This window comes from Ovis canadensis, chromosome 17 (assembly GCF_042477335.2).
Source record: "Ovis canadensis isolate MfBH-ARS-UI-01 breed Bighorn chromosome 17, ARS-UI_OviCan_v2, whole genome shotgun sequence".
In the NCBI taxonomy this organism is placed as follows: Eukaryota; Metazoa; Chordata; class Mammalia; order Artiodactyla; family Bovidae; genus Ovis; species Ovis canadensis.
In genome coordinates this window covers 16,198,288-16,224,447 of record NC_091261.1, presented here as the reverse complement: position 1 = coordinate 16,224,447, position 26,160 = coordinate 16,198,288, and the positions used below count along the sequence as shown (strand labels likewise).

At 44.0% G+C, this 26,160-nt stretch overlaps 1 non-coding gene across 1 annotated transcript; it reads right to left on the bottom strand.

Annotated features, from left to right (window-relative positions):
- Positions 1-22,780: 22,780 nt before the first annotated feature.
- Positions 22,781-22,886, bottom strand: LOC138423009 (U6 spliceosomal RNA). Its single transcript, XR_011250115.1, has one exon. It is a non-coding gene; the product is annotated as a U6 spliceosomal RNA (small nuclear RNA).
- Positions 22,887-26,160: the final 3,274 nt, after the last annotated feature.

Genomic DNA, 26,160 nt, shown 5'->3' with positions numbered 1-26,160 from the left:
GTATCCGACTCTTTGTGACCCCCAAGGACTGTAGCCTGCCAGGCTCCTCTGTCCATGGAATTTTCCAGGGAAGAATACTGGCGTAGGTTGCGATTTCCTTTTCCAGGGGATCTTCTCAAACCCAGGGACTGAACCCACATCTCTTGTGTCTCCTCTCTTGGCAGGCGGATTCTTTCCCGCTGTGCCTCCTGGGAAGACTTCCTTACCTCCATCCAGAACTTATTTAACAAACCTCACTATTTGTTACACATTATCCTCAGCATCTGGCGATTGTCAACACACTTTGTTCTCATAGCAACCATATGACATAGGTACTCTTACATTTGTGTTTTACAGATGAGACAGTAAGTAACTTCTGCAAGGTTGCAGTGAGCGCGATGCAGACTGGGATTTGAAACCTACTCCAGAGTTCATCCTCTCAAGGATTCAGCTTTGTTTCATACCCCATGTACGTGCATGTGTACCAAGTCACTTCAGTCATGTTCAACTCTTTGTGACCTTATGGATGGTAGCCCTCCAGGCTCCTCTGTCCACGGGATTCTTCAGGCAAGAATACTGGAGTAGGTTGCCATTCCCTTCTGCAGGGGATCTTACCAACCGAGGGATCCAACCCAAGTCTCTTACATCTCCTGCACTGGCAGACAGGTCCTTTACCACTAGCATCACCTGGGAAGCCCTTTTATACCCCATGTGCTGGGCTTTGTCACTCAGTCGTGTCTGACTCTTTGAGACCCCATGGACTGTAGCCCACCAGGCTCCTCTGTCCATGGGGATTCTCCAGGCAAGAATACTGGAGTAGGTTATCATAACCTCGTCCAGGGTATCTTCCCAAGTCAGGGATCGAACCCAAGTCTCCCGCATTGCAGGTGGATTCTTTACAAGCTGAGCCACAAGGGAAGCCCAAGAATATTGGAGTGGGTAGCCTATCCCTTCCCAGGAGATCCTCCCCACCCAGGAATTGAACCAGGGTATCCTGCATTGCAGCAGATTCTTTACCAGCTGAGTTACCAGGGAAGCCCTTTATACCCCTTTGCTGCTGCTGCTGCTGCTAAGTCACTTCAGTAGTGTCCAACTCTGTGCGACCCCATAGATGGCAGCCCACCAGGCTCCCCCGTCCCTGGGATTCTCCAGGCAAGAACACTGGAGTGGGTTGCCATTTCCTTCTCCAATGCATGAAAGTGAAAAGTGAAAGGGAAGTCGTTCAGTCGTGTCCGATTCTTTGGGACCCCATGGACTGCAGCCCACCAGGCTCCTCCATCCGTGGGATTTTCCAGGCAAGAGCACTATAGCTAATTAGCAGCACATATATGTTGTGTCTTTCTCCCCAGCCAGATGGGGAACTGCCCATGGACAAGGATCATGTCTGGTTTACCTTTGTGTCTTCCCAGCAAGTAACACAGCGTCTAGTTGGCATTTGGTGAATGTGTTTTTAACCACAGCCCTTGGCACCGGCGGCCGTGCCATTATCTCCTCCGTGGCACCAATTGTAGAATAAGCAGCTTCCACTTTGGTGTTGCACCCCAGCTGCCATTCAGACTGCTTGCCGCACTCCTCCTGGAGCTCTGTGCCCCTGACACTTCCTGATTGTTTATTGTAGCAGGAAGTAGCTCGGAATGAACAGCCGGCTGCCAACTAGGTGTGACCAGCCTCTTGGGTCTGTTTGTTCTGGCCAGAGACAGCCACTCACGGCACAAAGGTGCACTTTTGAGAGTGCCTCCTCCCTCAAGATTTCTCTCCTCTGCCCCGGGAAGTTGCCTAGCAACTTCCCTTCTTCCCTCTCTCCCTGCTTCCTGTGGAGCACCATTCCTATTTTCATTACCCCATCACCAAGCCCCCAAACTCACTGCCATGCTGTTAACCTCTTGCATCTCTCTGCCTCATTATCCCATCATCACACTTCACACGGACTCCACTTTCCAAACAAACTCACCCTGACCCAGAAAACATCCCTCATTTTTTCATCCTTTACATCTCTGCAGAAGTCTTTAACGTCCTTTCAATATTTAACCTCAAGATCACACTTCCAAAAAAAAAAAGAGGGGGAAAAGCCCCAAACCAAACCAAACTATGGACTGGAATTTCCTAAGAGGTAGATTCAAGCTCCAGGTGAGTGAGATATTTTCACTTATTGCGGCCCCATGAAATGTTTTCGCTTGTTCTTCTACTGCAGACCCTAGAAGAGAGGGAAACCCCCGGCTCTGTCCCTGGAAGGCCGTTGGCACTAACGGCATGGTGATTGCTGGAGCATTTGCCATCATTTTCCCTGCTGATGGCTAAAGGCTCAGCCCTTGGAGACAGGCAACAGAAGGCACATCTCCATCCCATCTCCTCCACAGAAAGGCAGGCTCCTTGGACAGCAGAGGGGGAGTCACCCTGGGAGTGATGTTGGGTCAAGATATTTACTCGGTCCCAGCTCTGAGTTTTCACAAGTATGTGTCTCTAACCTACTGACTCTAGACTATGTTTCCTCTACTAGAGAAAGACGCAACATACCACCCCAGTCCTGGCAGAAGATGGGCGGTTGGAGCCCATGGCTTTATTTCACCAAAAACACAAAACCAGCAGCCCTCTGCCTTCTACAGCACATAAGCAGCACCCCCAAAGTGACAAGTTGCCGATATGTTGCTGTGCTTACTTGCTCAGTTGTGTCTAACATTTTGTGACCCCATGGACTATAGCCCACCAGGCTCCTCTGTCCATGGGGATTCTCCAGGCAAGAATACTGGAGTGGGCTGCCATGCCCTCCAATCTTCCCCACCCAGGGATTGAACCCAAGTCTCCCGCATTGCAGGTGGATTCTTTCCCATCTGAGCCACCAGGAAAGCCCAAGAATACTGGAGTGGGTAGCCTATCCCTTTTCCAAGGGATCTTCCCAACCCAGGAATCAAGCCAGGGTCTCCTGCATTACAGGTAGATTCTTTACCAGCTGAGCCACCAGGAAAGTCCTGCTGATTAGATACTAGGACTCAAAAGCACCTAGACACTGTGGTGGTCTCCAACATTGCCTGTGGTTTAGAACCAGCCTCAAACACAGATTCCCAACTCTGCACGGCTCACAGGGACCCCTGCAACCTGACCGGAGCAGCCTGCGAGAGGGGCCTGGGTAGGTTCAAGGACAGCACAGGTGGGTGTGCCTTTGCCATTGGCCAAAGAGGAGGGGGTTTCAGACCCCTTCAGGATCACCACGTACAGTCGTTGAGGTTGACCACCACACACCCTGCACAGCCATGTGGGGCAGCTCGTTATTACTCAGTTGTAGGGAGTGTCCTTTCCTCTCACCTTCATCCTCTCGTTGTTCCTACCCCTATTTCTATTCTACCTGAACAGATAGCCTTGTGTATACTGCACGTATGATCACATTGGACTTTAAATTCAATTTAAAAAATTCCAATCTCCAGCTCTTCTTTTTTACTGAAGACTGGTTTTCCAGGATAGGAGCGGTAAGGGGGATGGAAGCAGGGGTGGGATGGGATCTGAGCCCAGCCTCACCTTTTCCTGGCTGAATCCAGACTCGCGAGTCCTCCCTCTCTGAGGCCCAGCCCCGGTCTAAATCTAGGTCTGTCAGCAGGAGTGTAGGAGTGGGCAGGTGGGAGAAGCTGGCTCCCAGGTCTACGAGGATCTGCACAGTCTAGTAATAAAAGTCTTTATCGAAACTCCCTGTTTTTTATGGCAGTTGCACCAGAATAGTGATTTCTTCTTTATCTCTTAGGCTCAGCAGACTAGGTTCTGTTAAAATTACTGCCACGATCCAGGGCCAGAGAACCAGAGGACACGAACATGGCGGGTGGGGCACACAGATTTATGTCACAGAATTAATTCTGCTCCACAGTTTCTCCTTCCTGCAGAATTTCTTTCAAGGTGTTAAGTGCTGCGCTTTGGGGACAACTTTGCTAAATGGAGCAAGACTGGGGGGAAAATGCCTTGTCACTCTCAAGCAGGTATGTTAATATGTTATCATAGCACTGTTGTGTTAATAATAGCCCTGCTATTACTAACTGAGTGCTCGCTCAATACCAGGCACTTAGATAATAAATGCTTTATGTCAATTGTCTCATTAGATTTTTTTTTAACAACCCTGTGAAGTAGGTATCAGTAACCGTTCCCATTTTGCAGATGAGAAAATTGAGGATCACAGAGACTAAGTAACCTCTGATAGCTGAGTATCTTCTGGATGTCAGAGCCCAGACGCCTCCTTCCAAATGACCTACAGCTAACTTTAAAGATTCATTCTGCTGGGATTAATTTATTTTCTACTTCAAGAAATCCACATCCAACCAAAGGAAAATCGAGAAACACTGTTAATTACTAATACTGCAGTGGCAGCTGGGAATTATGCCTCCCTGGACCCAGCGAGTCCTCTGGTGACTGTCAGTTTTTAATACTACCCCTCCCCTCTCTACTCAGGCTCCTCCTAATGCACTTGGGCACAAATATCTGTTTGATTCACTGGAAGGATGTTTCAGTGAACCTGCTTGCCCTGCATTTCTCAGTCTAGTTTGCAGAAAAAAAGGAGGAATAACGTGGCTTCCAGATCAAGAGGGAATGCTGAGGGATGGCTTGGCTGTGTTGGCCATGGCCTCTGCCCCCAGCTCTGCCCATGGAGCCAGCACGAGCTTTCCTCCCCTCTTGTCTGAGGTCTCTAGTCTCAGAGCCAATGCATTTCTGGGAAAAGCAAGATGAACTATGGGCTTCCCTGGTGGCTCAGCTGGTAAAGAATCTGCCTGCAATGCAGGAGACCTGGTTTGATCCCTGGTTCAGGAAGACCCCCTGGAGAAGGGAATGGTTACCCGCTCCAGTATTCTTACCTGGAGAATCCCATGGACAGAGCAGCCTGACGGGCTGCAGTCCTTGGGGTCACAGAGAGTCGGACATGACTGAGTGACCAACACACACACACACACACACACACACACACACACACGTGAACTACATGGTCACAATTGCTACTCCTGAAAAATGAGTTCGCAGGCCAACGAATGGAAGCCAAGAGAAACAATAAACCATCCTCTCCTTCTCCAGTCATCCGTCAGCAGGTTTTGATCAAATCAGGGGGACAGAAAACCACCAAACTCTCACAAGAAACAAGAGTCCTCTAGGAACCAAGACTCAGCAGGACAGATCAAACAATTTAAAACTTGAAGCAGACCCTCCTTGATAACTCACTGTTGCCCCAGCACAATGTCACACAGTTGTGCAGGTTGACCACTGAACAGCCGAGGCGGCACCATCTCATCATCTTCTTTACAGATAGAGAATTCTTCTGTGTCGACGGCAACCCATTACAGGTAGACCATGACAAAGTATCTTGATGAAGGGATGCCATTTTCTAATTCCTACCAAGGTGCCATATGGGCGAGCAGCGATTCCTGGTGAAGAAGGCAGATGGCTCAGCGGCAGGGGAACCCTGAAATGGGGACAGCGGTGGACAGGAGGTCTGCGTGGAGAGGTGAAGAACACCTGAGTTTTAAGTCTGCTTTGCCACTTACCAGCACTGACTCTGCATAAGTTCCATCACTTCTGAGTCTCAGTTCTTATCGATATCATGGGCATTAAGGATGGCTTACCAATATTACAGATTCATTGTTTGGATTAAGAAAATACATAATAAGCTATAATGGAAAAGAATAAAAGAAAAGAATATATACACACACACACATATATGTGTAACCAAATTACTTTGCTGTACGTCTGAAACTAACACACTATTTTAACACAAATAACAATGTGAAGAACCGACTCATAGGAAAAGACCCTGATGTTGGGAAGGATTGAAGGTGGGAGGAGAAGGGGACGACAGAAGGTTGACATAGTTGGATGGCATCACCGACGCAATGGACATGAGTTTGAGTAAACTCTGGGAGTTGGTGATGGACAAGGAAGCCTGGCGTGTTGCAGTTCATGGGATCGCAAACAGCTGGACACAACTGAGCGACTGAACTGAACACATTATTGTAAATCAACTATACTTCAATAAAAAAAGAATATACATGTATGATAGAAAAGCATTGGGAAATGAAATAAAATAAAAATCTGTAATCCCTCCACCACACACACATACACACACACAAACACAAAGAGGATAACATGTATGTATGCGGGTGTGTGTGCATGCGTGCCAGGCTATCTACCTATCACCTGGCCTATGACAGGCACTCAAAACATTATAGCTGTTCTTATTATAAACCAGAAGAGTCCAAGTTGAAACCAAGATTTTTGGTTGGCAGCATGATTTATCAGTTCTGCTGATGTCTCCCAGCCAGCCTCTAAATAGGAAAATGACTTTCAGATGGTGAAACTGTTTAAGAAATTCAGTGTAACATCAACGCTATCTATGATCAATCTCCAGATCGTTAAAGATCAACACAAAAAGTTTCAGAGCACTCCTTGTTTGCCATGATGAAATGATGTTGGGTTGCAAGAAGAGAATGAACAGGAAATGGTAGGATTCTGAACTGGCACAAATATTCACTCATTTATTCTTTGACCAATTGCTTCCTCTCTGATTGAGCACTGGGCTGGGAACCATGGGAGAAATCTCAGACTGGAGAGAGAAGAAAGAAGTCGTGCTGTGAGAGGAAGGACTCTAAGAGCTTAGACTGACCTGTGATTACTAGCCAGCAAAAATACAGGAACCTCGGCCCACTGCTGTAAGGAATGGAATTCTGCTACCAACCGTGTGACCTCAGAAGGCAGCCTCAAGCCTAGCATGAGATGGCAGCCTCTGCCAGCACCTTGACTTCAGAGCAGAGGATGCAGCCCTCTTGCCCTTGACACACAGACACTTCGATACAGTAGATTTGTGATGTTTTAAGCCACTATGCCTTTTTTTTTGGTTGATCTCTAAAATAGGTGTTCCTTTTAGATTTATTGTAAGAATCACATGAGATAAGGTATCCAAAAGTGTAAACAAAGTATCAAGTTACCAACACTGATAAAAAGGATTATTAATAACAGGCAGGAATGCCATAAATTAACATTGAGGGGAAAAACAAGGAAGTAAGCATTTGTTTTTAAAATGTGTATCTAATTAGGATTTATTTTTAGAAATCATTCTGGTCTTCCCTGCTTTTTAATGATCTAATTTTTCCTCCTTAGCAATCTGAGTTAGGGAGGCCTTCTGGCAGGAGATTCAGTGTGATTCTGCAGAAGCAAACCAAAGTGTTTCCAAGGTGGACTGCATTATGTAGTTTATTCCTATTTAAGAAGTAGCTGCGAGAAGGTTCTGAACACATCTATCCTCCAGTTGATGCAAATTCCACGTCATGCTGGAGTTGCCTTCACAGAAATAAGAATTGGCCCAAAGACCTAAGAACAAGGCAAAATCAACAGAAACCATCAGTGTCATTGTCACGTATTATTTGAAAGACCTTTTAATTTGTAAAATCCTGTAAGGCTATGTCTATTTCACTAATCTTGGGAATCTCCAAGGGGTCTCCAGATCCTACTTTGAGAAACTACTGCCCTACAGAGTCCAATGCCACAAGAGACTGGGAATCAAGTGGGAATGATCTGGAGTCCCCTTTTTTTTTAACTTTCAATTTTATATTGGAGTATAGCCAATTAACAATGTTGCGACAGTTTCAAGTGAATAGTAAAGGGATTTAGCCATATACATATATATGTCCATTTTCCCCCAAACTCCCCTCCTCTTCACGCTGCTACATAACATTGAACAGAGCCCTGTGCTATATAGTAGGTCCTCATGGGTTATCCATTTTATTTATTTTTTATTTATTTTTAATTAGAGGATAATTGCTTACTCCTTGGAAGGAAAGTTATGACCAACCTAGACAGTATATTAAAAAGGAAAGACACTGCTTCGTTAACAAAGGTCTGTCTAGTCAAGACTATGGTTTTTCCAGTGGTCATGTATGGATGTGACAGTTGGACTATAAAGAAAGCTGAGCTTCAAAGAATTGATGCTTTTGAACTGTGGTGTTGGAGAAGACTCTTGAGAGTCCCTTGGACTGCAAGGAGATCCAACTAGTCCATTCTAAAGGAGATCAGTGCTGGGTGTTCCTTGGAAGGACTGATGCTAAAGCTGAAACTCCAATACTTTGGCCACCTGATGCAAAGAGCTGACTCATTTGAAAAGACCGTGATGCTGGGAAAGATTGAGGGCAGGAGGAGAAGGGGACGACAGAGGATGAGATGGTTGGATGGCATCACTGACTCGATAGACATGGGTTTGGGTGGACTCCGGGAGCTGGTGATGGACAGGGAGGCCTGGCGTGCAGCGGTTCATGGGGTCGCACAGAGTCGGATATGACTGACTGAACTGAACTGAACTGAATTGCTCTACAGTGTTGTGTTGGTTTCTGCCATACAACAATGTGAATCACCTGTAAGCACGTATATGTCCCCTCCCTCTCGAACCTCCCTCCTACTCCCAGCCCTTCCAAGCCCGCTGGGCTGTCTCAGAGCGCCCGATCTAGCTCCCTGTGTTATACGTAACTTCCCGTCAGTTAGCCATTTTATGCATGGTAATTGCGTCTCAACGCTGCGCTCAGCGTGTCCCCCTCACCTTCCCCTGCTGCGTCCACAGTCTGTCCTCTACGTCCTCACCTATTCCTGTCCTGCAAGTAGGGTGAGCAGTACCATTTCTTTTTAGATTCCATATATATGCTTTACTATCGACATTTGTTTTCCTCTTTCCAACTTAGATCACTCTGTATAACAGGCTCTGTGTTCCTCCGCCTCACTAGAAGTGACTCGGACTCATTCCTTTTTATGACTGAATGATATTCCATTGTATGCATATAACACGATTTTTTTAATCCATTCATCTGTCAACAGACATCTAAGCTATGTCCATGTCCTGGCTATTGTAAATAGCGTTGCAAGGAACCCTGAGGGTATCTGTCTGAATTATGATTTTCTCGGAGTATATACACAGTAGTGGGATTGCTGGGTCATACGGTAGTTTTATTCATAGTTTCTCAAGTAATCTCTGTGTTGTTCTCCACAGTGACTGTATCAATTTACTTTCCCACTAACAATGCAAGAGGGTTCCCTTTCTCCACACCCTCTCCAGCATTGATTGTGGATTTTTTTGATGATGGCCATTCTGATTTATGTGAGGTGATACCTCACTGCAGCTTTAATTTGCATTTCTCTGATAATGAGCAAAGTTGAGCATCTTATTTTTTGATTGAGTTGTTTGTTTTCCTGGTATTGAACTGCTTGTAAGTGACTATACTACCCAAAGCAATCTACAGATTCAATGAAGTATCAAATTACCAATGGCATTTTCCACAGAACTAGAACAAAATTTTTACGATTTGTATGGAAACACAGAAGACCCTGAAAGCCAAAGCAATCTTGAGAAAGAAAAATGGAGCTGGAGGAATCAGTCTTCCTGACTTCAGGCTATACTACAAAGCTACAGTCATGAAGACAGTATGTCACTGGCACAAAAAAAGAAATATGGATCAATGGAACACAATAGAAAGCCCAGAGGCAAACCTGCACACCTATGGGCAACTTATCTTTGACACAGGAGGCAAGAATAAACAATGGATAAAAGGCAGCCTCTTCAATAAGTGGTACTGGGAAAACTGGACAGCTGCTTATAGAAGAATTAAATTAGAATACTTCCTAACACCACACACAAAAGTAAACTCAAAATGGGTTAAAGACCTAAATGTAAGGCCAGAAACTATAAAACTCTTAGAGGAAAACATAGGCAGAACACTCTTTGACGTGAGTTATAGCAAGATCCTCTTTGACCTACCTCCTAGAGTAATGGAAATAAAAACAAAAACAGACAATAGGACTTAATTAAACTTAAAATCATCTGCACAGCAAAGAAAGCTATAAACAAGATGACAGGATAACTTCCAGAATGGGAGAAAATAGTTGCAAATGAAACAACTGGCAAAGGACTTATCTCCACGATACGCAAGCAACTCATGCAGCTCAATATCCATTTTTAATATAATAGTGCGCACATGTCAATCCAGGCCTCCCTAATTATCCCTTCCCCTACTCTTCTCCAAGTAACCATAAGTTCGTTCTCTAAGTCTGGGAGTCTATTTCTGTTTTGTAAATAAACTCACTTGTATCATTTCTTTTTAGATTCTGCATATAAGGGATGTCATATGATATTTCCATTTCAAGCCTTTTTGATTGTTAAATATCACAGAAGCAGCTCCAGAGAGTAAGCACATTCTTGGAATAGAGGAGACCTTTCAGGGAGTCTGTTTACATCAAAACAATAAGACTAATGTATCTGCTTTTGTCTTGCCTGGACATTTGCCCTGATGCTGCTAAGAGAATTGTGGGTAAAGCTGCTAATTCCTTAGCACCAATTAAGGTAGTGGTACCAAACTGCCAGGAAATAACAGTAAAATAAAAAAAATATTAAAACCACTATAAAATCAAAGCCATTTTCATTTAAGAAAGTTCTTGATGAAACAATAAAAATTATGAATTTTATTCATTCTCAATGCGAGTATATTCCTATTTAATATTCTGTGTGATTAAGTGGGAAGCATGCATAAACTCTTGTGTTGCATATGACTTTGTGATGATTTTCTCAACAAAAACACTTATTTGAATTGTGAGTTAGCTAGCCACTCCTCCCACCCCACGGATTTTCTTTCTATTTTTGACAGAAGAACTAACTATGGCTATTCAGACCTGATATTAGGCAGACATTTTTTCTTCCAAAATGAACTAAGTGAGCCTGTTACTTCAAGGTAAACATCTGACGATATTTGCTGCCTTAGACAACATTGAGTTTTCCAGCAAAAATTATTAATAGAAAAGTTAGAATTTTGGAGGGCTTCCTTGGTGGCTCAGAGGGTAAAGCGTCTGTGGAAAAACCTGTTGATGGCTTCCCAATTCTTAAGGACTTTTCTGATAAACTCATGATGATACAATGACTGATTTTTCAATATTGTGCCACAAAATGTGTTCATATGTGAAAGACTAGAATGATGTAGTGGGCCAACATTTTCCAACTATAATACAATGTTCTAAAATCTGGCATGGGCAAAACAGCCATTCAAAGTAGATTCAAAGTAGACTAACGGGTCTATTGCAACAGTAGAAAAAGGTCATGGGTTGCTGTACAGAAACAGTTATAGACGCAGAGCACAAACAGATGGTTGCCAGAGAGGAGGGGATGGGGTGAGGATAGAAATAGGTGAAGAAGACTGAGAGGTGCAGACTTTTAGCTGCAAAGCAAATGAGTCATGGGTATGAAATGTACAGTGTATAGAATACAGTCAATATGTAGTATCTGTGTATGGTGACTTAACTAGACTTATTGTGGGTATCATTTTGAAATGTGTATAAATATTGAATCACTACGTTGTGTAACAAAAACTAATGTAGTGTTGCAGGTCAATTATACTTTAAAACAAAACACAGTTTCGTAGAAAAAGTGTTCAGATTTGTGGTTACTAAAGGTGGAGGCAACTGAATGAAAGCAGTCAAAAGGTACAAACTTCCAGGTATAAGTACTAAGGATGTAATGCACAACATGATAAATGTAATTAACACTGCTGTATGTTGCATATGAAAGTTGTTATGAGAATAATTCCTAAGAGTTCTTCTCTTAGGATAAAAAACCTTTTATGTCTATTTCTTTAATTTGGTGTCTGTATAAGACAATAGGTGTTCACTAAACTTATTGTGTAAGTCAAGTGATTATGCAGTACTTTTCAAACTTATATAATACTGTATGTAAATTATATATCAATTAAACTAAGAAAATTGTACTGTGAGAAGAATATGTCTCTAAAAATATAATTTTTAGTAATTATGTAAAAAAGTTCATGGATATGTTTTCATCCTCTACAGCACAACTTTTAAGATACTACCTCTTGTTGAGTTTTGGTGTAGTATCAAAGAAGAATACCCATAATTACATGGAAAGATTATTGAAATATTCTTTTCTTTTCAAACTATGTATCTCTGGTGAGGTTAAATTTTCTTTATATACATCAACCAAAAAAGTTATCACAACAGATAAGAAAATCCAGCTGTCTTTATTAATCTGGACATGAAGGAGAGTTATAAAAATGTGATATAATGGCACTCTTATTACTGTCTTTTCATTTTGTTTAGGAAAGTAAAATTATTTTTCATTAAAATATGTTATTTATATTAACCTATAGTGGGTTTGTTATTGTTATTTTTAGTTTAGTTCTTTTTTAGTGGGTTAATAAATGAATAGTGCTTAAATCTCTATTTTAATTCCTGTCATGACAGACATTGATAGATATAATCCACATAAACAAAGCCTCTTTGTGATCTGTGGTAAGCTGAATCATAGCTCCCTAAACTTGTCAACATCTTTGGATGGTTATTAGACATGGTGATCATTTCATAATGTATGTAAATGTTGACTCACTATGCTCTACAACTGAAACTAATATAATATTGAGTGCCAAGTATACTTAAATTCAGAAAATAAGAGAGTGGGACCATATATACACTACCCTGTGTAAAACTGACAGCTAGTGAGAAGCTGCTGTACACCAGGGAGCTCAGCCTGGTGAGCTCAGCTCTTCGATGACCTAGATGGGTGAGATAGGTGGGTGGCGGTGGGAGGGAGGCTCCAGAGGGAGGAGAGATATGTATACTTACAGCTGATTCATGTTGTATAGGAGAAATCAGCACAACATTGGAAAGCAATAATCCTCCAATTAAAAAATGTTTTAAAGTCTGCAAAAAAAAAAAAGAAACTACAATTTCAAAATTATTCACGTTCTAATTCTTAGAACCCACAAATATTACTTTATATGACAAAAAGAATGTTACAAATGTGATTAGATCAAGGACCTTGGGATAATCTCTATTATCCTGATTAGCTGGGTAAGGCTGATGCAATCATGTACATCCTTATAAAAGAGAGATGCTCAGAGGAAGCAGTAGAAGATGATGACAAAGTGGAGATTTTTCCTCACATTTTCCATGTGAGGAAGGGATCACTAGTCAAGGAATATAAGTGGTTTCCAGAAACTGTGAGAAACAAGAAAGCAGACTCTCCTCAGAGCCTTTAGAAGGCATCAGTGCTGTTGACACTTTAACCCGGTGAGACCAATTTTGGGTTTCTGACCTTCAAAACTGTAAGGCAATAAAATTTCAGTGTTGTCTTATACCACTAAATTTGTGGTAATTTGTTACAGTAGAAATAAAGAAATGGAGTCCTCAGTAATTTTAAGTGTTGTCCTGAGACCAAAGTTTGAGAACCACTACCCTAAGGCCTGAATATTCATTGGAAAGACTGATGGTGAAGTTGAAACTCCAATACTCTGGACACTTGATGTGAAGAACTGACTCATGGAAAAGACCCTGATGCTGGGAAAGATTGAAGGCATGAGTAGAAGGGGATGACATAGGATGAGGAAACTCACTGGAATAAGAGCCTGGGCAGTGTAGAGTAGCCAAACACTTCTCCAGGTCCAGAGGGGTCTTCATATGAGACTGAACCCATATAACCTTCAGTTCAGTTCAGTCTCTCAGTCATGTCTAACTCTCTGTAATCCCATGGACTCCAGTACACCAGGCTTCCCTGTCCATCACCAACTCCCAGAGCTTGCTCAAACTCATGTCCTTCAAGTCGGTGATGCCATCCAACCATCTCATCCTCTGTCGTCCCCTTCTCCTCCTGCCTTCAATCTTTCCCAGCATCAGGGTCTTTTCCAATGAGTCAGTTCTTTGCAACAGGTGGCCAAAGTATTGGAGCTTCAGCATCAGCCCTTCCAATGAATACTCAGGACTGATTTCCTTTAGGATTGATTGGTTTGATCTCCTTGCTGTCCAAGGGACTCTCAAGAGTCTTCTCCAACACCACAATTCAAAAGCATCAATTCTTCAGAGCTCAGCTTTCTTTATGGTCCAACTCTCAGATCCATACATAACTACTGGAAAAACCATAGCTTTGAATAGATGGACCTTTGTTGGTAAAGTAATGTCTCTGCTTTTTAATATGCTGGCTAGACTGGTCATAGCTTTTCTTCCAAGGAACAAGTCTTTTAATTTCATGGCTGCAGTCACCATCTTCAGTGAATTTGGAGCCAAAGAAAAGAAAGTCTGTCACTATTTCCATTGTTTTCCCATCTATTTGCCATGAAGTGATGGGACCAGATGGCATGACCTTCATTATTTGAATGTTGAGTTCTAAGCCAGCTTTTTCACTCTCCTCTTTCACTTTCATCAAGAGGCTCTTTAGTGGTGTCATCTGCATATCTGAGGTTATTGATATTTTTCCCTGCAATCTTGATTCCAGGGAGAATCAAGATTCTTTCTAGATGTGCTCCATCCAGTCCAGCATTTTGCATGATGTACTCTGCATATAAATTAAATAAACAAGGTGACAGCGTACAACCTTGACGTATTCCTTTTCCTATTTGGAACCAGTCTGTTGTTCCATGTCCAGTTCTAACTGTTGCTTCTTGACCTGTATACAGATTTCTCAGGAGGCAGATAAGGTGATCTGGTATTCCCACCTCTTGAAGAATTTTTCCAGTTTGTTGTGACCCACACAAAGGTTTTAGCATAGTCAATGAAGCAGAAGTACTTGTTTTTCTGAAATTCTCCTGCCTTTTTTATGATCCAACGGATGTTAGCAATTTGATCTCTGGTTCTTCTGCCTTTTCTAAATCCAACTAGAACATCTGGAAATTCTTGGTTAACGAACTGTTGAATACCAAGCTTGGAGAATTTTAATAACCTTGAGCTCCTTCAGAACTGGGAACAGAAGAATGTGCTTCATAATTGTATACAAATAAAGGAATTAGTAAGTCAATGGGCTCCTTACTCTTTGTCACTTAAACATAATATGATTTATGAAGTTTCTGTCAATGCCAAACACTGTGAGGCCGTTCAGCACCATCACCCCTATCACACATAACTGCATGGCAAGGCAGGTCCAGAAGGATCCAGGAACTGACCTGAGGCACACAGCTGTTCAGTCAGTTCAGTTCAGTCGCTCAGTCATGTCCAACTGAGCACGCCAGGCCTCCCTGTCCATCACCAACTCCCGAAGTTCACTCGGTCTCACGTTCATCGAGTCGGTGATGCCATCCAGCCATCTCATCCTCTGTCGTCCCCTTCTCCTCCTGCCCCCAATCCCTCCCAGCATCAGAGTCTTTTCCAATGAGTCAACTCTTTGCATGAGGTGACCAAAGTACTGGAGTTTCAGCTTTAGCATCAGTCCTTCCAAAGAACACCCAGGGCTGATCTCCTTTAGAATGGACTGGTTGGATCTCCTTGCAGTCCAAGGGACTCTCAAGAGTCTTCTCCAACACCACAGTTCAAAAGCATCAATTCTTTGGCACTCAGCCTTCTTCACTGTCCAACACTCACATCCATACATGACTACTGGAAAAACCATAGCCTGGACTAGACGGACCTTTGTTGGCAAAGTAATGTCTCTGCTTTTGAATATGCTATCTAGGTTGGTCATAACCCTCCTTCCAAGGAGTAAGGTCTTTTAATTTCATGGCTGTTGGTGCAAATGTAATTGTGGTTTTGGATGATGAATGTTAAATCATAACTAGGCTCAAACACATCTTTAGTAATCAAATAGGAACCATTACAATCAACACATTTTTGCCAATGGAAAATAAATTTGTTTATTCCTCTAGCATAAACATCTGTGCAGGATTCAATGAAATCTTGGAAAGCATTTTCTGCCCCATGATGGTTGTGGAAGTATTTTCCTGGCAAAAAGTTGTGATGCTTGAAGAAGTAGTCAGTTGACAAGAGGTCAAGTTAATATGGTAGATGAGGCAAAACCTCCCTCGTTCCATTGCGCTTCTGAAGCACTGGTTGTGGGACAGGCGGTCAGGCATTGTAGTTCCGTCCTTTCTGTTGACCAATGCTGGCTGCAGGCGTTGCAGTTTTTGGTGCGTCTCATCAATCTGCAAAGCGTACTTCTCAGATGTAATGGCTTCTCCAGGATTCAGAAAGCCATAGTTGACCGGACTGACAGCAGACCACCAAACAGTGATCACGATGTTTTGTTTTGGTGTATATTTTGGCTTCAGGAAGTGCTTTGGAGTTTCTTCTCAGTCCAGCCAATGAGCTGGTCATTGCCTGTTGTCATATAAAATCTACTTTTCATCATATGTCACAATCTGATGAAGAAATGGTTCATTTTCGTTGCATAGAATGAGAAGATGACACTTCAAAATGACAATTTTTTTTTTTTTTGGTTTGCAGTCAGCTCATGAGGCACCCACTTATCAAGCTTTTTTACCGTTCTAATTTGCTTCAAATGCTAAATGACCATAGAATGTCATCGTTGAGTTCTTGGGCAACTTCTTGAGCAGCTGTAAGAGGATCAGTTTTGATGATACTCTCAGTTGGTCTTTGTCAACCTCTGATGGCCAGCCACTACACTCCTCATCTTCAAGGCTCTTGTCTCCTTTGAAAGACTTTTTGGACCACTACTGCACTGTACGTTTGTTAGCAATTCCTGGGCCAAATGCATTGTTGTCTCCACTGCTTTATGACCCATTTTGAACTCAAATTAAAAAATCACTTGAATTTGTTTTTTATCTAACATCATTTCCATAGTCTAAAATAAATATCAAATGCACAGGAAGTAATAAGTCATTAGTGAAAAAAACATAAACTGAGAAATGAACTTAAAAATGATGTATAATAAAACCACATTTATTTAAGAATGTATTCCAGTATGAAATGGCCAAGTTCAGCAATGCAAAGCCACAATACTTTTGCACCAACCTAATAGTAGGTGGCAGAGTCATGTTTTGAGTCTCTATCAGTCTGGACCCAAAACCCATGTCCTTTTTCCCATGGGTTTGGACAAAATTCCTCAATGTCAAATAGGCAGTAACCTACAGGTGGTATTTATGTATTCCATCACCACTATTTTTTTCCGGCCCCCAAGTAAGGATGAATCTAGCCATCAGATAAGATTTGGTCAATAGTCCTGGGTGGGGATGGGTAGATGCGAAGGTGAATGGGGAATTAACATTTCCCTAGAACTTACTGTGATCATCAGTGTTTTCATTTCACCGGGCATTATGTCTTCTGCGTTGGCAAAAACCTCTAAGGCAATTGATCCACAAAGCAACTAGTGTTCATGTGGGTGCATTTCTTTCCCTCAGATTTTAAATGAAAGGAAGAGATAAGTTCATAGTAAGGAAACAATGGCTCCGTTGCTTGTGTCTCTGTGACAAGCATTATCTAATACAATTTACCAGAAATTGTTATCATTATCACTTGTCTCCTGGCCGCAGAATATTTCAGAAGAGAATGTTACCATGGTGCCTCTGATCCTGAGCAATTTTCCCTTTTGTTCTGTTTCACTGGTAAATATTTTCTTGCTTTGTCCTTAACCTAAAATAAAACAGCAGAGGACTGACCTGTTCTGAAGTGACCTTTGGCAGTTTCTCTACTGTTGGGTGGCTGATAAGTTCATTAAGCTTCCTATTAATTAACTTTAATAATTGGCTTTGATATGGCCCTACCCAATGGTTATTACCTTGGCTACGGACTGTTAACTCAGCCTGTCAATCGGAAAAATGTACCCACACTGCCAAGGGGCAACTTGACCCTGTTGGGAAGGAAATAGAGAACCTCTCCAGCTGCCTTTGTCTTGGGCACAGCAGAGCTCCAGAAACAGGGATGCTGTGTGCCCAACCTCTTCACGTCCAAACTTCTGGCCTTCTTAAGGTATATCTGTTTTTAATGAGGCATTGTCAGAAGGAGTCATCTTGTCTTAATTTAAATCATATTCCAAAAGACAGATACGGTTTTTAAAAAATTTTAACAGATTTCAGAGATTTCGTTTTTCTTTTAAAGGAACCATTCCTCTTTTAGAAAGAAGGATTCATGAGAGCCATCAGTGGTAAATCAGTGTCTGCGCTAGAACTGCCTTTCAAGGAAAATGTTTGCAACCCCACACTCACTGGGGTCGCTCACATCCAGAGACTCTGACCGCCCTGTGAGGGCGCAGGCAGAACCAGCCCGCAAGTAATGAACGTGGGCTTGAAAGCATCACGGAGTTCTCTCCAGCCACAACGCCTCGCTAATAAGTTTTACAGCTGCTGGACGTCACATTCAGGGGAGATGATACTTGTCAGCTAATTTGGCTTTTAATACGCGAACATCCTGACTGCTCTGAGGTTTTTCTGTAGCCAAATTGCCTCACCTGTTAAATCTGTAATGTATTTAGGAAGTTTCATTTTACGTGTTTAGAAAGATGGCCTTGAAGACTGCTGGGTGCTTTAGCAGGAGAGCCTTGGAGCAGCATCCCAGAGCCAGGGGCTAACCCTGAGGCTGTGTGCCGGGGGGTGGGGAGATCACGTGCCAGTGGCCGGGGAGCCAGATCCCCTCCCTCAGAGGACTGGATGAATTTCCGTGCAGGGCTTCAGAATTTAAAAAAAAAAAAAAAATCCAAAATGCTGATATTTTTAGTTTCCACTCATTCCTTGACTATGAATACGAATGTGATTGAAATTTCCACCAGTCTTCAAAGGAGACTTACCTTTAAAGCAAATGCCAAGGGTTTGAAAACTCACTCAAGATGGAATAATATTCGTACAAACAGGGAAGGCCTTAAAACACAAAAGCCTTTGTGCTTCAGCGGAGTTGGATTAAGGTCCCATGGTCCCCCTGCTTGTGGCCGTGCGTGGGGCACAGCCGTGGCCCCCAGCCTGAACGAGAGCACACCGCGTGGGGCAGAGGGAGCCTGTCTGAAGCCCCGTGGACCCCAGGGCTCAGCTCCCTTCCAGGTAATTGGAGCGGTTGTAAAACCCGCGTGGTACTCCAGGAGATGACCTCCAGGGACGTGCTGTGGGGGATTCAGGTATATGCTTTTAGCACTAGGGACTGGAGGAAGCAGGGACAGAGAAGGGCAAGAAGACGGGGGGAAAATGAGGAGAAAAACTCAGAGGACGAAAAAAGAAAAACCAGAACGTGACTGCAGAGCAAAGCCTTGCCAATGGAGCGCTAAATAGGAAGGGTGGCTCAGGGCCCTTTTGGCTTTTATACACCCATCATTTCCAGAACAGCTGAGTACCAACATGGGGCAGCCAAGTCAAGACACACCCTGTGAACTTTCATGACCTCAGCCCTTCTGAAGAAGTTGCTCAAGGGCTCATCTTTGATGCCTGGGAAGCCAGCTAGGGACTTCTGGTCAATGCCATTTGAAAAGAAAAAAAAAAAAATTGGAGGGTGGGGGAGATCATGGATAATGAATCTCACTAACGTCAGATACGTTACTTTTCTGAGTTACAGACAGGAGAAAGTGTCATATTAGATATATCTAAGAATATAGGTGATGCTAGTGGTAAAGAACCCACCTGCCAAGGCAGGAGACACTAGGGACCCGGCTACAATCCCTGGGTCGAGAAGATCCCCTGGAGGAGGCAATGGCAACCCACTCCAGCATTATCGCCTGGGGAAGCCCATGGACAGAGGAGCCTGGTCGGCTGCAGTCCATAGGGTTACAAAGAGTCGGACACAACTGAGAGATTTCACACAGGCAGTAAGAATCTGGAGCATGTGGAAAAGTTGCAAACATCATCCCAAAGAACCCCTCCTAAAAAATGTAACAAATGGTCTAGGGTTTCTCATACTCTTTGCATATCTTTATTTTCCTCTGTCCTTCCAGAACCACACAAGGAAATCCCAAGCTGGGATCAAATCTGCTGTCAACATGACTGGTTCCTACATCTGGTTTGCGTAAACTGTTGGCATCCCGCAGTGTGGGGGCCACTGTGATATGTAATTTACAGCCTCGCACGTCAACTGGACAGTTGTTGGCACTTTGCAGTCTCTTCCCTAAGCCTTGGTCTCCATTACTGCCGGATTCCGCCCTGATTTTCAGCCCTCCCCAGGCTTCTCGGGTCCCGTCCTCCTCCTCCACCCAGTCCATGGTTTACCTGCCACCCAGGTAGCCGGGGGAGAACCCAGGGAAGAAGCCTCAGTCTTGGTGCCTTTGTCTCTCTTCCCCACATCTAGTCTGCGAGGCCCTCTCCGAATCTGTCGCCGTCCCCGCAGATACAGCCTGAAGTCAGGGCCCTATCACCTCTGGCTGCTGCTGCTACTGAGTCGCTCAGTCGTGTCTGACTCTGTGCGACCCCATGGACGGCAGCCCGCCAGGCTCCCCCGTTCCTGGGATTCTCCAGGCAAGAACACTGGAATGGGTTGCCATCGCCTTCTCCAATGCATGCAAGTGAAAAGTGAAAGGGAAGTCGCTCAGTCGTGTCCGACTCTGTGCGACCCCATGGACAGCAGCCCACCAGGCTCCCCCGTTCCTGGGATTCTCCAGGCAAGAACACTGGAGTGGGTTGCCATCGCCTTCTCCCACCTCTGGCTAGATGACTGCAAAAGCAATGGCTCTGAGCTGTCGTCTCGTTCTCTGCTCTGGTCACTGTCTGGCTCCTCCAGGGCCTCGTCTCACAGCCTTGTTCACCTTTTCAGTGAGTCACCACTGTAGCAATTAGCTTCTCCCCCCACCCCCCACCCCCGAGCCGGGCCTCACCTCGGTTGCCCTAAGGCTTCTCTTCCTTGGTGCGTCTGGTGCCTTCCCCAGAGTCCTGCAAGGATGCACTTCCCATGGGACCTAGAAAGTGAGGGGTAAAAGCCCAAAAACGCACAACATACGCTCCCCTTTACCAGGGACTGCCACCTTAAGATCCATGTGTTCATTTCTCCTTCTTCGTCTCTGTTTCTGCCTCTCATGCCGCATCCCTATTGTGGGATCTCTTTCCAAAGGAAAACACCTACAGTCCGCGCCCACAAGGGGGGTGCCCTCTGCCGGGTCAGCACATGGATGTGGTGGGGGTGGGGGTGGGGGTGGGGAGGTGGCCCCAGGGGGTGGGGTCCAGGTGCAGTTAAGTTCGATTGAATGAACAAATGGAATATCCTTAGGGACCTGGATTTCTTAATACAGAAAAAAAAGCTCTAAACTGCATACTTTAATCTATGATATACTCCCTGGCTTGTCCGTATTTTAGGCTAGTTAATTCCCCCATGACAAGGATGTTCCACACCTCACCGAGCTGGTTACTTAGCTGGTGCGTATTGGAGTATTTTATGGCAATTTCACAAGAGCAAAGATGACTTTAAGGAGAAGAAAATCCGAGTATCTTGTGAATCGACCTCAACACTAGCTGTTCGCTCTCAAAGGCGAGCAGAGCAAGATGAATTAGAAAGCGTCCCTGCCTTCCTTTCGCCTCTTTCACTATGAGGGGCCAATCTCTAGACTAATGAAACGCTAACTGCATCTGCGACATGCATCCAGAACAGCAGGGGGACACACTGGGCCGAGTGGAGTCACTCGATTTCTCCTGGCAACATCGATTACATTTCTAGCTGCGATGAACCCTTCCCCCTCTCTCTCACCAGCATCCCTCATCACCTCCAGAGATGAACTCAGCTCTTATCACCAGCCTTGCTTTCTGAGTCACCACTCATTTTTCCCACCTGGGGTCTAACTAGATGGCTTGACAAAAGATGAAGTAATTTATAGATACATTAGACCTTATCACCCTGGCTTTGGGCTCCCCTTCTGGTCTCAAGTGAGGCTGACTTTTCAGATTGGCTAGAAATGTAGTGCTTTTTCTTTCCTTTTGCAGTGTCTGGTGTCTCTCTCTTATTCCCTCTCCATTTGGGGACATGTTCTCTCTCCCACGTATGCCTGTGTTTGGAACTTCTTTGGAGCCGTGCCTTTGCAGGATGCTTGCCAGCAGCACATACATTGAGGAAAAGCATTTTCTTTTTCAAGCTTTTTTCCTGTCCTGGTTTGCATCTAGGTGAAGGCAGGTTGGATACCAAGCTGTGCCTTGGTACATGTATGTACTTTTTGAAAAATGAAAATAGCAGATTCGTGTTGATGTATGGCAAAACCAATACAATATTGTAAAGTAATTAACCTCCAATTAAAATAAATAAATTTAAATTTAAAAAAAGAAAATAGCTTTATATTCTGAGCAGTGTTTTAAAAATATGTCCCCCGATTTTCTGATACTCTCCCCATCCTACAGGGTGCTGGTCCTCTCTGTGGTGTGTGGTTGGTCTGTACCAACTAGTGACTCACTTCTAATGAACAGAAAGTGGTAGACGTGATGCTGTGTGACCCGAGACTAGGACATAAAAGGCAAGAGGCTTAGCCTTGCTCTCTCTCTTGGATCACTGGCTGGCCTTGGGTTTAGGGGTGGGTAGGACGGCCTCCCTCAAAACTGACCCTCCAGCCTCAGTCAAGCCTTCAGCTGACTGCAGCCCCAGGCAGCATTTCGGCTGAAATCTCAAGAGAGCCTCTAGTCCTGAGTCTCCCAGTTCGGCTGCCCCCATGTTCCTGACTCACAGTGACTGTGTGAGATAGTAAATGTTAGTTGTTTTAAGCTGCTAAACTCTTAAGTGTAGCAATAGACAAATAATGCACTCTGCCTTCACGCTACTTCCTGTGGAGGCTAGAGGTGCTAAGACTATGTCTCGTTGTCACGTCAGAGTGACGAAGGCTACTAAAACGATGTCCAAGGACAGGAGTTATTTAGGAATTCTTAGTTTGAGAAACTCAGTTCAAAGACGTATAGTAGAATTGCATTTTAAAAATTTATACTCTCTTTTCCCAAAGAAGGCACATTAATTCCAACAAAAGTAAATGCACAGAGCCATAAGTACAAATAGGAAATAGAAAATCAGGACCAAACCAAGGGAACAGTAATTATAAGCATAAGGACCAATAAAATTGCCACAACTGAATCTCAAGCATGATCTGAGCTTCCTGGTAGTCATGGTGAAAGGGGGAACTTAGTAAGTTCTATAGTTTTTCTTTTTCTTTTTTTTTTATATGGAACACTTCATTAATTTTTGTGTCAGCCTTGTGCAGGGGCCATGCTAATCTTCTCTGTATCATTCCAGTGTAGTTTTTCTTATTGGAAAGGAAACAAAGCTTTTCCTAGAATCCAAATTTAAAACAAAGTTCTCATGTGAACTTAAATATGAGAGCTGAACTAGGTAGAGGATAAGACTCTCAGTCCTTCAGAGATATTGTGTTAGCTAAATTCATTTAGCTGTTACCTGTGTTCTTTAGTAAAAGAGGGAGGAAAGAGTCAGAGCTCAGAGCAATGGTGAATTATAGAATATAAAAGGAATTTCTTTGACCTCATGCTGCTGGGCCTTTTGAAAGTGGCATGTAAATGTCTGTGGAAATATTTTTGATCTGAGTTGAAGCCCTTGCTTTTCTTTCTCTTTTTCTGTTGGTATATATATAGCATGAAAGCACTTCTTGGGCAGCAATTTAAAATAGCCCAGTTTATCTCTCTGCGTATATTCCCGGTCTTGGTCGCAGTCTATAAATTCTTTCTGCTATCTCGGACTTTGCCTGAGAATGTGAATCCTGCAGCACATCCCATCACATTCCTCTGGTTTCCTGACCCCCTGTTATTTTCACCAGTCCTCCTAGACTTTGTTCACAATCCTGCAGGGAGGCTGCAAAGGCGATGGAATGTGGTAGCTGGGCTGCAGGGATGGTCCAGGGACCTAATTGGTTGTGTGTGACAAGCTTTCCAAGAGCACTGCTGGGCTGATGCCCTGCTTTTGAGCATGAGTTTCAAGGGTCTTGCCAAGATGTGCCAGGCCACAGTGGTCTGGGAAAACCCCAGTGTCCATGGAGCTGCAGAGCCGGAGTCAACGCCAGGCATGAAATGGAAGGAGATCGCTCTCCCAGGGTCAGACAGGGCACCTCTCCTGCCTCGCCCTTGTCCCGCGAAGCTCTGTCTGTGACAGCTGAAAATACAGGCTGCACTGTATGAAGACGCCAAGCACACTGCCTGGCTTGTAGATTTCAATTTCTGTTCGTTTTCTCCTTGCCTTCTTCTCTGTCTCCTCTCCTCCCCTTCTTGTTTTCCTCCTTTGCCATCTGCAAGCATCTGAGGAGCAGAGCTGGTGTGTGAGTCCATTTTATTGAAACGTTGCCCTGGCTGTTTCCTCTGCCTGGAATCCTAGGTCTTCTCTTGGCTTAGTTAACTCCTGCACGCCGTGTCAGCCTGAGCCTTTTCTGCTCCCTCTTCCTAAGTCAGCTCTCCCTGTCAGCTCTTCTCATCGCACTGTGCTCTGTGCTCAGTCACTAGAATCGTGTCCGGCTCTTTGGGACCCCAGGGACTGTAGCCCACCAGGCTCCTCTGCCCATGGGATTTCCCAGGCAAGGATACTGGAGTGTGTAGCCACTTTGTTCTCCAGAGCATCTTCTCAACTCAGGGATCAAACCTGCATCTCCTGCATTGGCAGGAAGATTCTTTACCACTGAGCCATCTGGGAAGCCCATTTCATCCTTTTAATTCTTATCATATAGATTATTTTAATTTCATGAGCATGATGACTTGATTAAATAAATTTTACGTTTTTTATATGGTACTTCCCTGAAACGATCTGGTGACATTTATATTCCCAGAACAGTGCTTGAGCCATAACAGGTGTCCATATCATTAGTTGAGTGGTCAGTGAATCAGTAGATGAAAAAGTCTAGTTCCATGAATTGTGCCTGGTGTCTGCCAGGGCGTCACAGTTTTTGTGTGATAAAGATGAATATTTCTGTCTACTAGGATGTGTTCAGGACTGCGGACACCAGGTGTTCAGAGGACCAGAACTGTCCCCCAGTGATGGCAAGGCCAGATTGGCAGGCTCATAAGTGAAGCAGAGTCTTCAGATCTTTCAATATTAAGTCCCTGTATTCACTTGCCAGGGCTGCCATACAAAGTATCACAGCTGGATGGCTAAACAGCCACTCTCTCCCTGCATCTTCACAGGGTCTTCCCTCTGTAACTTTCTGTGTCCAAACGTCCCTTCTCAGGAGGACACCAGTTGTAGTGGGTTAGGCCTTGCCCTAACGACCTCAGCTAACTTAATTGCGTATTTAAAGATGCTTTCTGCAAGTACAGTCACATTCTAGGGCCCCAGGGTTAGGACTTCATTGTTCAAAAACATAGATTTTGAGAGGGCCCAATTCAGGGGCATAACAGCATTTCTAAAGTGAAACCACCACTTACTACCCCATGTGATGTAGTTAACCTCTCTGTGCCTTGATTACCTCCTCTGGAGAAAATAAAAGCACCACCTCGTGGCGTGGTATGAAGTTTGTGAGTTGACACCCATGAGGACTTGGGACAACAGCCTGTGACGAGCTCCCAGTACACGTCAGCTGTTATTGGGATACCTCATTCGTCAGAAGACAGTTGTGGGCAATTGGACTGTAAGAATTCGTCTCCAGCACCACTGACGATAGCCAAGATACCGAAGCCACTTAAATATCTATCAACAGACGAATGGATAAAGAAGCTGTGGTACCTATACACAGTGGAGTATTGCTCAGCCATTAGAAAGAATGTAATAAAGCCATTTGCAGCAACATGGGTGAACCGAGAGATTATCCCACTAAGTGAAGTCAGGAAGAGAAAGACAAATGCCACGTGATATCATTTATATGTGGAATCTGAAAATACGTACATAAATGAACTTACTTACAAACCAGAAGCAGACTCACAGACATAGAAAACAAATTTATGATTACTAAAGGGGAAAGGGGGAAGAGATAAATTATGAATTTGAAATGAACAGATACACACTGCTGCCGCAGCTGCTGCTGCTAAGTCGCTTCAGTTGTGTCCGACTCTGTGCAACCCCATAGACCGCAGCCCACCAGGTTCCCCCGTCCCTGGGATTCTCCAGGCAAGAACACTGAAGTGGGTTGCCATTTCCTCCTCCAATGCATGAAAATGAAAAGTCAAAGTGAAGTCGCTTAGTCATGTCCGACTCTCAGCGACCCCATGGACTGCAGTCTACCAGGCTCCTCCGCCCATGGGATTTTCCAGGCAAGAGTACTGGAGTGGGATGCCATTACCTTCTCCAAGATACACACTACTAAATATAAAATAGATAAATGAGGATTTATGGTATAGCACAGAGAACTATATTCAATTTCTTATAATAGCCTATAACAGAAAATGATCTGAAAATGAATATGTATGTATAACATAAGATAATATCATATAACATGTAAAATTAAATCACTTTTCTGTCTACCTAAACTAACACAACACTGTGACTCAACTATGTGTGTGTGCTCAGCCACTCAGTCGCGTCTGACTCCGCAACCCCATGGACTGTAGCCAGCCAGGCTACTCTGTTCATGAGATTCTCCACGCGAGAATACTGGGGTGAGTAGCC